General features: G+C 45.0%; 1 protein-coding gene and 1 long non-coding RNA gene across 3 annotated transcripts in view; one reads left to right on the top strand and one right to left on the bottom strand.

Moving 5' to 3' along the window:
- Positions 1-13,731, bottom strand: part of LOC147029693 (uncharacterized) — a 105,999-nt gene that overhangs the window by 27,469 nt on the left and 64,799 nt on the right. The window lies entirely within an intron of this gene.
- LOC147029695 (uncharacterized) lies at positions 8,046-9,594 on the top strand. The gene is made up of 3 exons (XR_015055738.1): positions 8,046-8,650; positions 9,007-9,064; positions 9,298-9,594. It is a non-coding gene; the product is annotated as an uncharacterized LOC147029695 (long non-coding RNA).

Below are 13,731 nucleotides of genomic sequence, written 5' to 3' on the forward strand. Positions count from 1 at the left end.
AAGAACAGTTAGAAGCCAAAGCAAAGTCTGAGTGTGCGGAGATGAGAAAGGAATTGGAAAATAAAGTTTCTGAGGTACAGAAACACCAAAACAAAGAGAGGGAACTACAAAACGAACTGAGAGTGTTAAAAGAGGAAAGGAAGAGAACGGAAAATGAAACTTTAAGAAACCACACTGTACAGATCGAACAGCTGGAAGCGAAGGCCAGACTAAAGAATGAGGAACAAGAAAGAGTAATGAAGGAAGAACGAATGAGACGGGAGAAAGAAATCAGTCAGTTGAAAGAAATGACGAGATTGCAGAAGGAGGAACAAGAAAGACAGTGGAATAGAAAACTGAAAGAGTATGAATTTGAAACTGAACGACAAAAGGAAAAAAATAGGTTTGAATACGAGGAGAAAGTAAAGGAGCAAGGAATGAAGCAGGAAGGAGAAATCAGGAGATTGAAGGACACAACGAGATTGGAGAGGGAAGAACGAGAGGAACAATGGAATAGAAAACAAAAAGAACATGAATCTGAGGTTGACCAATTGGAAGAAAAGCTGAGGCTGGAGTACGAGATAGACAAAGAACAGCGAATGAAACACAAACAGGAGATTAACCAAATGAAGAAAACCATGAAACTGGAGAAGGAAGGACAGGAGAGGAAACGAGGAAGAGTAATGAGGCAGCAGCAAATGAAACACAAAAAGGAGATTAACCAAATGAAGCAAACCATGAAACTGGAGAAGGAAGGACAGGAGAGGAAACGAGGAAGAGTCGTGAGAGAACAGCGAATGAAACACAGGAAGGAAATGAGCCAATTGAAAGAAACGATGAGATTGGAAAAAAAAAGCAGGAGGAACAGTGGGAAAGAAAACAACAACTCTATGAGTGTGAAATTGAACAACTAAAACGGAGGGAGAACGAACAGCTAATGGGGCTCAGAGAGAAAGAACGACTCAGATGGGAAAGGAAAAGGAACCAGGAAGAGACAGAAAAAAGGAACCAGGAGAGAAAATGTATAGAGACACGGGAGATAGAAAAAATAGAGGAAAGACTACACGAGGAAGACGGGGTAAGTGACGCGCACACACACACAGAGGTAGTGGAGGATAATGGGGGTGAGCTGGCGGACTGGGTAGAGACCCAGTGCGAGCACCTGGATGGCCTCCTCCAGGAACGAGGGGAGGGAGTATGCCCCCTTGAGGCGAGTCACGACCAGGTGAGTTCGGTCGTGCTTTGCGAGGTTGAGGGGAGGTGTGCTGTGGACGGGTGCACGGAGAGCTTGGGGGGTATAGAGGCCCCGGAGACCCTTGTGGGGACACGAATCCCCAGTATGGTTGTCCCTGTGTGTGTGGTGCAAGGTGTGAGTGCGTCCCCGTGTGTGGAAGCGACCCCGTGTGTGAGTGGTGTGGTGGCGATGGTGCCAGAGTACGTGCTTCCCAGCACGCCGTGTGTGGATGAGGCACCGTGTGTGAGAGAGGCCGTGTGTGTGGATGAAACGGCCAGTATGAATGAGGCACCATGTGTGAGTGGTGTGGTGGCGATGTTGCCGGAGTACGTGCTTCCCAGCACGCCGTGTGTGGATGAGGCACGAAGTGTGGATGAGGCACCGCGGTTGAGTGCCCCCGCGTGTGTGGATGAGGCACGGAGTGCGAGTGAGGCACCGCGGGTGAGTGCCCCCGCACGCGTGAGTGAACGGCCGTGTGCAAGGTCGCTGTGTGCAAGGGAGACCGTGTGTGTGAGAGAGCGGTATGAGAGGGAGATGTCGGTTGGCATGCGGGAGCACGCAGCCGCATCTCCCGGTGTGAATGTGATGGTGTGGACTGTGTGCGTCGTAACACGCAGGTGTGCGTGGGTTGAATGGAGACGACGACGGCGACAGAGGAGAGAAAGCCGAGTAGCGGCTGTAGTTGTTTCGAGGACCGTGCCGGGTTCACCCAGCAGTGAGCACGCGGTTCGTGCTGTGCAACGCACGAGACCACCACGTGCTCGCTTGCGAGAGTGAAGTCCCGGTCCGGAAACGCACGCGGTGGATTTGCCGATCCCGCGGACGGACAAAGTTTAGGCAGGTAAATGGATTTGGACCGGACGGGTTCTCCACGCGATCGTGTGTGTTCAGCTCCAACGGGCAGGGCACATGTGTTCGCGTGGGGAACCCCTCGAGACGTGTGGCTTGTGTTTTTTTTTATATGCGCACGGTGACGTCATGGCTGCACGTGTGGTTGGAATCCGGCAGGAGGGGTATCCTGGCCGATGGTACCGTCCAAGGAGGGACGAGGAACACGTGCAGCTGCATGACGTCACGGGCAGGTGTGAAGTGCGCGAGCGCGAGTTGCCGCGCTGGTGATGCGCATGAAAAAAAAAAAAAAAAAGCAAGCCTCACTTTCGGGTGTACAGGATTCCTGGGCAAGGGGTGAAAGACCCCCTTGAGCCTGGGCACAGGATGGAAACTAGTTAGGGGGAAGGGTTAGCTTAGTTAGACCGACTTCATGGGGCAGGGGTAAGTCCTCATGGAGTCCGTGGAATGGATTAGTTAGAGGGATTGTAGCCAGATTTAGGTTGGGAAATAAAATGGGATTATTTTGGAGACAGAGACAGACTTTGGATGTGTAGAGGGGACGTAGCTTAGCTACGTAGTGTTAAAAGGAACGTGCTACTAGTTTAAGGGACGACGTGGGAGCACGAGTTAGTTAGGGGATGTAGTTAGAAGGATGGCAGAGTTCAGCGGTGTGTGTGTTGGTGAGTTGTGAGGTGAGTAGTGTACATGTTGAGTGAGTGAGGCCAGCGGGTCTGTGTGAGTGGAGTGAATGGGGAATGCATGGTGCGATGAGTGATTGGGGGGAGGAGTGACTCCCACCCAAGGGACCCCGGGGTCAGTGTAGACTGAGTTAGCTGGGTTAGTCAAATTGAAAAATGGAGGTCGTTTTGTTGTTGGTGGGAAAGTAGGCTCGAGACCCATTTGGAGGGGTGCAGGAGCCCTGTTGACGGGCTTGGGAGCGTGGCTGCGAAAGGTGAGTATCGCTGAGTGGGTACCCCGGGCACCAGGCTAGTCGGCCGCGGTAGGCCATGGGCCCATGGGGGGCCGGGATAGCGTAGTGGGCACGGGTGCGCCTGCTTGGTGCGGGGGCCCGGGGCGCCATTAGCCGCGTGGGCAGTGTTGTGGGCACGGGTGACACTCGGAAAGGGGCCCGGGAGGCCGGCCTGCCACGTGTGCGTTTCAGGGGAGGTGCCATGGGGGGCACTCCCCGGTGTTAGGGAGCTGGTAGGCTCGGAGGCAGTGTAGTGCCCGGGGGTGCCATAGCGGGAGATTCGGCAGAGGGTCGTGCCTGCCAAAGGGAGCCACGTGTCCCAGCCAGGAGACCGTGTGAGGGCACGGAGAGAAAATTGGGGGGCGAGGCCCGAAATTGTAAGGACACCAACACAGGCGACGGGAATCTGGGTTTATAGAACCAATAGTTTAAGCGAGAGGCGCTTGTTGAAAGCCCCGGGGTAGTTTAAGAGTTAATGGTTAGGGTAGATTAGGAGATGTACCCCTCCGCACCATCCATCCCCTCGCTGTCGTTGTGGGCCGCTGGACCCACTTGGTGTTAAGATCGCCGAACTCTGGGGAGGCCATTCTGAGGCTTGAGTTGGGCCTCGGCACAGGACGTTAGCTCTCCCTTATTCCCCTCTGGGAAGGGAACGTAGGGGTTGGGAGTAGGCTAGGTGACAGGATAGGTTAGCCGAACAAGGACGATAAAGGGGGTTAGGGGACGATTTATAGAGGGGAAGTAAAAATAAAAACAACAAAAAAATAAGTTGGGGCTAAATTGGGGTTTGACAAATTAAGGGAGTGGGTATGTACAGTGACAGGCAAAGGCGATAGGTGGGAGGGAGACAGGTAGGTAGGTCCGAGCCCGCCTTCCAAGTGGCCAGCACCACCGCACTCCCTCCACCAACCTCCATTGAACGGCAAAGGCTGGCCAACTTCATCGGCTGGCCGTGTTTTGCTTCAAGGCGGAGGCCGGCCAAGTTCATCGGCAGCTGTGTGCTGCAAGGCCTGTGCCGGCCAGTTCATCTGCTGGCTGTTTTTCTTCGAGGCCTGTGCCGGCCAGTTCATCTGCCCGCTATGTTTGCCTGCAGCGGCCTTCTTCTGCGGGCTGTGTTTGCCTGCTCACCTTTGCCATGCCATGCCCACTGCCCACGTTCACCAGCCCCGTTCAATTTTTGCTTTGCCCCCCCCTGTTCATTTCCATGTGCGCCAGGATCCGCAAGGCAACAGTTTGCAAGCTGCAAGAACTGCCCTGTTGGCAGCTACAACACGGGCCTGCAGTGGCGGCCCGTGCACCGTGTTTGCGTTCATGCATCCATTCGTTGTGCTCATTGCGTGTGCCACTTGAGCTGGCACGGAGACTGCGTTGTGCAGCCCATGCACCGTTGTGGTTCACTGCGTTCAGTTCAAAAGGGAAGGCCTTGGACTGCGTGTGAGCAGCCAGCCACGTTCCCTGTCACCTGCATTGTTTGAGTCAGAGACTGCATGTGGGCAGCCTGGCTCCCTGCTAACTGCTTTCTTTTTGCAGAGTTCAATGATCCTGGGCCATGGTTTAGTGTAAAATTTGTAAGTTAAGGTTAAGATGTACTGTAAATATGAGTGCGCCCCCGGCATGTCTGTCTAGCGCCGGCAATTTTATTTAAGTCGTCCGTGTGAGTGAGTTTGTTTAGGTAGTTACGCAGCCCTCAGGTTATTTATTTTGGGGACACGAATACCATGAATGTCGCACTCAGGGATCCGTAGGTAAAATGTACTAGGGGAAAACTACACATGATGGCACACGAAAATTTGACGACTCGGGACGAGTCTGTAAAAAGGGAAGGGGTAGTGTTGTGGTTACCAGATTCGCAAACCACCATTCAGGTCCCTTAGGTGAGGTATCTCGGTAAGTGCATGTGTAGTTAGGCCCAAACCCGTTGTCTAGTGGGAATACATGTCATTTATACGTGCTGCGACTCTTCAGGATAGCCGTTTTTCTTTTACTATCTTTATTTTGGACCAATCGCCACCATCACAACCACAACAACAACCACCAACCACAACGCCGCTTCACCACAACCGCCATGACCTTTACCGTCACAACTCGCCACCATCGCATCACCGTCATCTCGCGCCACTCATGGGCACCGATGCTGGACTCGTGTAGGACGCGCGTTGAACAGCGTGTACAAAATCACGGATTTTCTGCTTCAAAAACGGATCAAAAACGACACACGCCCACTTTTTGCCGTCCAATCGGTGAGCGAGGGGCGATTTGGCCCCGCCTCCAGAACGATCGATATATGCAAATTTGTGGATCAAAAAGCCTTCACGCCCACTTTTTCTCGGGCCAATGGGGAGCGAGGTGAAAGGTCAAAGGGAAGGGGTCAAAGGCGAAGTTACGGGGGGATAAAAGGACCGTGTTCGTCAGTCAGAGTCGGAGAGTCAAAGGTCGGAGAGTCAAGAACGAGAGAGTCGCAAACAAGAACGGGGTCGGAGAGTCAAGAAGAGGAGAGTCGGAAGCAGAGGGTCAAGACTTCGCGGGCGGTGGAGCTGCTCGTCGTGTGCGTTGGAGTCGGAACGGAGGGGACGGAGCTGTGGAAAGGCGGCGACACCAGACGAGGGGGTGCTCGCGTCGTGCAGGAAGCTGCACCCGAGGGAGGCCGACAGCGCGACCTGGCCGAGGTGGAGACGCTCGTCGCACATAATAAAGATCCTCTATACCCCGAGCATCAGCAACCCCCTCCTGTTTCCCCCCGCGCTGAGATAGTGCGACCAAGGGGGCCCCGTTCCCACCCCCTGCCAGGCACTGTCCACGAGGCCCGCGGGTTGCGGGGCCATCGCCGCTCCGCGTCTCATCACCAGACGGGTAGGCCCGACCCGGTCTCGGCCTCAGGCCTGCCCCATTCTTGGGGGATTTCTTTTCCTTGGTTTTGGGTATGTGTTGTCGGCGCCGTCTGTGAAGTAGAATTGTATAAGTGTTGCCGTGTGCTCGGTAGTCGGTATTAGCTCTGCACTGTGTTTTCACTTTTATGTTTGCTTTTTGTGTAAATGGAATTGTGTTTTCTTTTTTTTTGTGTGCATTTGGTGGAATTGTATTTGTGTGCTTCCCGTGTGCCGAGAATAAATGTGCTTTATTGTTGAACTGTTCTCCCGCTTCGCTTCGTCTTTTCCCCCATTGAATCCCCATCTTGCTTCACGTAAAGGGTTGGTAGTGGGCTGAATACGCCCGATAATTAATCGAACCGTCGAGGTCGACGATAACACCGCTCGGTTATTCTGATAGTACGGAACGGGTCGCTTAAGTGGCCCGTGTCCGAAGTCGACCTGCGGCGAGGTGCGATCGCCCGGTCTACCCTCCGTGTGGGTACTTAGGTAGTTCGAATTTGGCGAGCAACCCTATCCCACGCGGGGGCTGATTGGCTCGATCGCGGTGAGACCGAAAGGTCCACCCGTGACTGTTTCCCGGCGTTAGTCCGAGAGGGTCACGACTGGATTGTCCGTCCGGTGGGCGACGTGCCGCGATTCGAGTTACGTGGCCGTCGCACGCCGGCGGGCGCGAAAACCGCAACAATATATATATATATATATATATATATATATATATATATATATATATATATATATATATATATTTATCTATATTAATATTTCAGCACACCCCTTTCTTTGTTCCACCATCAGATTTTTGTTACTGCATGAAATGAAACAAGATTTGGCACATATACTAATGATATTATTGTCTTCCTTAAGAGGCCCCTCAAAATTCGTTTTGATGCATTTTCACAAACTCCAACGGATTCCATTCACATTCGGTACGATTATGGCTTTTGGTCCAACTTAGGTCATTGGCTATAAAAAAATTTCCATAACACTTCCGATATTCGAAAAAAAAAATAGATAAATCGATATCCCTTATGGGATTTTCCATTAAATCCACTCAAGTTTAAGGCCTACGGGGGACACAAATTTCCACTTTGCCCCAGGGGCTGTTAACCTCCGCTACGCCAAGCTGTTAGGGTTAGGGTTTGGGTTAGTGTTAGGGTTAGGGTTAGGGTTAGCTACCCTAACACTAACCCTAACAGCTAACCCTAACCGCAAACCGCTAACAACTATTCAGGAAATTTGCAAGAAAGCCCGGGCAACACCCGGCTTTATTGCTAGCCCGAGCAACGCCGGGCATTACTACTCGTGTGTGTGTGTGTATATATATATATATATATATATATATATATATATATATATATATATATATATATATATATATATATATATATATATATATATATATATATATATATATATATATATATATACACATATATATATATATACACATAAGTAGGGTGAATATACTGGTTCTAGCTCACTTTTCCCGATGTAAATGAATGGGGGATTTTCAGCGATTCCCTTTTTTTTCCCTAAAAATAAACCCCCTTATTATCCGTTTTTCCCTGCTGTGCAGGGGTTTGGCTTTTTGTGAGGCAATGTTTTATGGTCGGATGCCCTTCCTGGTCGCCTCTTACAACACAGGGATATGGTACACCTATTCTAACCGGGGTATACACCGGCCCAGTACACTGGTACTCACTTCGCCGACCTCGGATGGATGACAGGCTGAGTCAACCCCCTGGTGTTAATTCAGCAGCTGAGCGGGATTCGAACTCGGGACACTGGGATCCCAAGCCGCCACCCTAACCACTAAGCCAACACCAGGCTTTGTATATATATAACCAGGCTATCCCAAGCTATATTTATTTGTCTCCCCTTTTAACCTGGAGGTTGATCAGCTCACTCATTGAACCTATAAAGATTTGTTCATTCTCAAATTCCTTCAATAGTTTAATTTTCTTTGCACAATAATCCCCATCTAAAATATTGACAAACAAAACATTTGAATCTTTGTATTTTTTAAGATACCCCTTTTGTGCCATTACGAAATGATAAACTTCTCTTAATGATCTCATCTGACCACCGCCCGAGTTGCAAATCATTTTTGTGTATAAACCACGCCATAAAAAAGTTTTGTTTCAAATGTTTTCAGTTTTTTTGACACGTTCGTGCTGTGTGAATGAGGAAGTGGTTTTAGACAGTCATGCTGTGAAAAAATAGGAACTATTCTGTGAGACAAGGTCTCGTGTTTATATTTTATCTCAGAACACGAACTGAAAACATTTGAATCAAAACCATTTTAAGTGTGTTTTGTAAATGATTCATACAATCGCCCAGTTATTTTCCAAGCTGTCATTTCCTGTGGCCGCACCCAATGCTTAGGTAATTTCCTCGTCGTTGCCTTATAAGTGATTCACCAGACAAAGTTTCTGCCAGACGGGATTTTCATTTTTACAACTGAGACATGGGCGATCTTTCTTCCGATGAAGACAACAGCTCACTACAGAGTTGGTAAGTTTGTGTATGGTTTTCTCTTTGAACGATGAAGCAAATGATTATTAATTAAATCATGATAATTCTGATATATATATTTTTTCCTGGCAGGTCCTTGGAAGAAGTGGAGTTTACATATCACGACGTGGTGCATGAAATTAATACTCTTATTGAAGAGATCAATGATTTTAGAAGAGAATTGAAAGACATTTACAATGAGTGGTACGAAGTCTTATCACGTCCTATCATCTCGAAGGAATTAAACCAATGGTGAGACACGTGTGTGTGTGTGTGTCTCTCTCTGTGTCTTTCTACCTACCTCTCTCTGCTCTTATTGAAGAGGTCAATGATTTATAATGACTGGTCTCTGATCTCGAATGAATTAAACCAATGGTGAGACACACGTGTGTGTGTCTGTGTGTGTGTGTATGTGTGTGTGTGTGTGTGTGTGTGTGTGTGTGTGTGTGTGTGTGTGTGTGTGTGTGTGTGTGTGTGTGTGCGTGCGTGCGTGCGTGCGTGCGTGCGTGCGTGTGTGTGCGTGTGTGTGTGTGTTGCTTTCCCTGTCTGTTTGTATCTCTCTCTGTCTGTCTCTTCATCTATACCCTTGACTTATTATTTTTTTTCAGCACTATCGCACAACATCAGCTGTTGAAGCAATCTTGTACAACACATGATTTTCTGGAGGTAAATATTTCTGAATTATTATTAATATCACTCTCTCTTTCGAATGTCGTCTTATGTTGGTTGCATCATTAGTTTGGACGTGGTTTTGTCAGTACACTGGAATTCATTTTATTGACCTTGAAAGGATGACAGGCTCCTGGTGTGTTAATTCAGTGATCAACGAGGCTTACTCATATTACCATGTAATTATCTTTATAAAACCTAATTATTATCCACTTTTTGTTTCAAAACAGAATATGGTGTCTGAGTTTCGAAATCACAAGACATCTGAAGAAGATTGCTGGGAAAGATTATACATTCTCGCAAATGAATATTTAATATTTTCAATATTAATAAATTATATTTGTTTTGTTTACAATTACTTGATTCTGAATTACAAAAAAAGAATCAAGACATGAAGGGAGGGTAGGTGCGCCCCCCAATGACCCATCACCCCCTCATCCCATCCCTCCCCTCCCCATGTGTGTGTGTGGGGAAGGGTGGGGGGTGGGATGAGGGAGGTGGTGGGTCAAAGGTGGGGGGCGCACAGGGGGGATGAGGGGGGCGGGGCTTGTGTGGGTGGGGCTTGTGTGGGCGGGGCTTCGGTGGGGCTTGTGTGGGCGGGGTGTGTGTGGGTGGGGTGTGTGTGGGTGGGGCTTGTGTGGGTGGGGCTTCGGTGGGGCTTGTGTGGGCGGGGTGTGTGTGGGTGGGGCTTGTGTGGGTGGGGCTTCGGTGGGGCTTGTGTGGGCGGGGTGTGTGTGGGTGGGGCTTGTGTGGGTGGGGCTTGTGTGGGCGGGGTTTTATGTGGGTGGAGCTTGTGTGGGAGGGGTTTATGTGAACAGGGTTTATGTGGACAGGGTTTATGTGGACAGGGTTTATGTGGGTGGGGCTTGTGTGGGCAGGGTTTATGTGCGCAGGGGTTTATGTGCGTGGAGCTTATGTGGGAGGGGTGAATGTGGATGAGGCTTATGTGGATGAGGTTTGTGTGGATAAATGGATGGGTGGAGAGATGGGTGGATGGGTGGATGAGTGGAGCTTGTGTGGATGGGTGGATAATTTTTTAATTAAATAAACATGTTGTGTGTGGGGAACTAATTAACTAATCACTAATTATGTGAATATGATGAATATGGGTGGAGCTTGTGTGTGTGTGGAGCTTGTGTGGAGTTTTTGTGTGGAGCTTGTGTGGAGCTTGTGTGGGGTTTGTGTGTGGTGGGGTTTGTGTGGGGTTTGTGTGGGCGGGGCTTGTGTGGGCGGGGTTTGTGTGGGTGATGTCAAAAAGGGGCGGAGTCAAAAAATTTCAATTTATCTTTGTCTTTTGTAATTCCTGTGAATAAAATGAACCTAAAATCTCTTCCCCTTCCAAATCATATATTTTATGTCCAAGGAACCGTATCTATTACATCAACAATTTTAAAAAGCTCGTTGGTCCATCTTTTCATATAACCTTTTTCAAAATGAGATTTCCACCTATATATTCTTACGATATCACCAACTTTGAACTTAGGTTTTCTGACATTAATCTCTTTTTCATATTTTAATTTTGTAAATGTTTCTGATGGTTTCATATTTGTTGCCGTGTGAATCGTGTCATTATACTTATCCACAATATCCTGAATAAAAGATGACCATTGTTGTGAACCGAGTTGTGTGAATTTTTTATATAGTCTCTCTTTTAAGGTACGATTAAAACGTTCAACAACAACTGCCTTCCCTTCATTAAAGGTACTGTATAATGTAATACTGTTATTTTTTAGAAAATTCATAAATGTCTTGTTATAAAACTCTCTACCCTCATCAGTCCACAATTTTTTAGGTTTTCTCTTACTTTTATTAAATATCTGTTGAAAGGCTAACATAAGAGTATTACCTGTTTTGTTTTTTAATGGGACAACCCATACGTATCTACTCCTCAAATCAATAATGGTTAAAGCATACTTGTACCCCTTATCATTATTGAGTTCAATCAAATCAGCAGACCAGATATAATCAACTTCCTTGGAATAAACTTTCCTTCTCTGAAACTTTGTGAATATTGGTTTATGTAATTCATCAGCTAATTGCTCTTCAGTCTTAATGGCATCATTAGAGCCTATAAGTTTTTTGAATTTCCAAGTCCAAGTTTCAATTTAGCACTGATCATCTTCTTCACAATGAACCGATCAACTTTTTCTCTCAAGGTTGGATTTTGTATCAGAGACAAATTATACAACATTTCTCTATCGGCTTCATGCTTTTCTTCCAACGTTGTGGTATTCCCATAATCAATATCGTGTCTCATGCACACTTCATCAACTCTATTGATAGGCTGACTCCAGGATTTAGGATTGTCTGCCTCATCTAATCTTTTATCCAAGTTTGTGCCTGGACCATAGAAAGAATACCCTGGAAGATGTAATTCCCCTGGTATTCCAGTAGTTGCAAATTTACTTCCTGATAAAAACTTTTGTATTTCTCCGAGTTTGTGTTTGGAGATAAATTGATTTTTTTTTGAACCACACACCGAACATATACCTTTTTGTATAACCCTGTTATTTTTACTTTTAATATATGAAATATTTTTAGTATTAGTGTTCTTTTTACATTTGAGACAATAACTCATTTATTTATGTGAAAAATTCCTGCAGAGTGCAAAAACCTTTTTAGTTTCCAACATGCACATTTGAATCTTAATTTTTAAAACATAAAGAATCCTTAGAAATGCCTTCACTCTCTCCTCCATTTATTTAAGAAAAAACTTGAATTAAAATGAATAGCTTGTCGATGATAGTCTTGAAGAAAATATTGCAAATAGACTTGTCAATTCTTTGTTTTCCTCCTCGGTGGGTTGAGTTATTTTCTGTAATACCACCAATCTTTTTTGAATCTCACTGGTTTCCATATTTTGATATTTATTTTGTCTCGCTCTTTCCTCCCTCTCCTCCCTCTCCTCCCTCTCTCTCTTCTCTCTTTCCTCCCTCTCTCTCTTCTCTCTTTCCTCCCTCTCTCTCTTCTCTCTTTCCTCCCTCTCCTCCTTCTCTCTCTCCTCCTTCTCTCTCTTCTCCTTTTCCTCCTTCTCTCTCTTCTCCTTTTCCTCCTCTTCCCTCTCTTCTTCATATCAACTCCTTCCTCATCCCTTACTATCCTTGAATCGTTTACACCCCATAGAATATTATACATATATTCATCAGGATTTCTTGTTATTCCTGTATCCAAAATATTTTTTTTTACAACAGGAAACCAATAAAATTTCTTTTGAATTTCGAAAAGAGCCTTACCTTTTCTTAACTTTATAATTTTTTCATTATTTAACATTTTCATTAAATCTAAAGTTGTCGGTTTATCAACATCAGCATAATACCAATCTTTTATTGAAAATACTTCATTCTTATGTTGTAGAACATATTTATTAAAATACCGAATACCCTTTTCTTGAAGGTATGCTTGGACACAGAAATGATAATTTTCTTGAAGCCTTCTTGCTGTCATTTATGTATTAGAAATATATGTTAGAATAATATTATGGCACGAAACACCTCCCCATCTTCCCATAGTTAAATCATTTTGTATTTCCTTACTTATTATATATAATCCTGTTTTTTCTGTTTTCATGAGATAAACAAGGGCAAAACCATTATTATATTTACCCTTATTAAATTCTTTTATTTGTTGTTTACTAATCGTAGCCCCACAAAACTCATTCTCGATACCAAGTGGATAATATTCTTCCTTACGAGACTGATTTAATTGTTCCAGGTCTTCGAGGTTAATTTTAAATGACCAATTATACCCAAAATCATTCATATTATACCCCCATTGTTCTATTCTCATACAAACGATACGCCCTTCTTTATAAAAATTTATTTTAATTCGAACTGTGAATTCTGTATGACCTGGAGATAATATCAACACTTCTGTATCTTTGGAATACACAGCCGTTTTATTTAAGGATATATATATTGTGATAAATCGCTTAATCTCACCAAGTCATTCGCGTCAGTCGGGCTTGGATAATTTTTTAATTTATAAGCATTTTTCATGTTAATATTTTTGGTTATATTATATTTATGTCGTTCAGCCTGTGCCTTTGTGTAATAATTTGATAAATCAATATCCAGTTCTTGAGATATACCAAAGATAGAACCATCTTTACCAACATAAGTCATTTATATTAGATTAAAAATAATATCATAAAATTTTTTATTTTTGTTGAGTTGAAATAACACATACAGACATAATTGACCACAACACTTAGAATTTAATTCTTGGACTTGAAATGTTTGATAAACACCATTCTGTAAGAATTTTATAACTTCAACAGGTGGTGGAAGACCAAAACTATCAAAATAATATTTGTCTTGACTATTAAAAATACAAACCCAATGAGAACCGTTCCCATTATTATCTTCTAAGTTCATAATAATATTCTTTGTATGTTTCGGCACATTTGTTAATTCATCTCTCATACAAATAACCACATTATGAATTTTTAATTTCCTACAATATTTGACAAGTTGTAAATTTGATGTTGTATTCTTTCCAAATTTTTTCAACCACTCATCAATGCTCATTTATTTATTAGAAAGATATAATCCATTACCTCTTTTCGTTAATTTTACACCTGCTTGTGCAATAGAAGAAAGCATATCTCCAACTAACAATCTCGCTTTATCAGGCAGACCTTCAAGTTTTTCAGCAAAATCTACAAT

The sequence above is a fragment of the Eptatretus burgeri genome, chromosome 3 (genome assembly GCF_056783735.1).
Source record: "Eptatretus burgeri isolate ZD-2024b chromosome 3, Ebu_testis_v1, whole genome shotgun sequence".
In the NCBI taxonomy this organism is placed as follows: domain Eukaryota; kingdom Metazoa; phylum Chordata; class Myxini; order Myxiniformes; family Myxinidae; genus Eptatretus; species Eptatretus burgeri.